Source organism: Dipodomys spectabilis, unplaced genomic scaffold, assembly GCF_019054845.1.
Source record: "Dipodomys spectabilis isolate Male_0828 unplaced genomic scaffold, ASM1905484v1 ptg000042l, whole genome shotgun sequence".
In the NCBI taxonomy this organism is placed as follows: Eukaryota; Metazoa; Chordata; class Mammalia; order Rodentia; family Heteromyidae; genus Dipodomys; species Dipodomys spectabilis.
Genome location: NW_024870719.1, coordinates 14,247,482 through 14,248,142, shown reverse-complemented (window position 1 = coordinate 14,248,142; position 661 = coordinate 14,247,482).

Below are 661 nucleotides of genomic sequence, written 5' to 3'. Positions count from 1 at the left end.
CTTTATACACATATACTATCTTATCTTATTATGGAACAACTGGTACAATCACAACGTGGGGAACGTAAGGAAGGAAGAAGAGAGAAGCCAATAAATAGCTACTGGTCTGGGCATCTGGGAATCTTTGAGAAGCTGGTAGAGTTGTCTCCATGGAGGACAGGAGCTAGGAGAGCTATTAGTCACCTCTGCTGCCATTGGTGAGGATTTGAGGGGCTACTCCATGCATTTCCAGGCTTCCCTGCTTGCTGCTCTCAGGAGGAGAGGTGAGGACACACAGGTACCCAATAGAAGAAGCTGTTGGCTTGATGAGAACAGCCAACTTCCAGTGAACAAAGGAACAGGTGATCTAGAATTGGGCAACAACAACATCTGGTACAACACGATGCGGTGTAAGGAGCATGCTGTGGATATCTTCCCAGGCAAGGTGTCATAATGAATAGTTAAATAGCTTAACTGTGTGTGTGTACAAACTTCCCCCACCACACTTTTATGGTACTGGGGCTTGAACTCAGGCTCTCAAGCTTACTTGACTTTCTTGCTTGACTGGTCCTCTATCTCTTGAGCTATGCCTTTAGTCCAGAATTCACTGGTTATTTTGGTGATATTGTCTTGTCACCGTGATTTTTAAAAAATGTATTTATTGTAAAGGTGAAGAACAGGA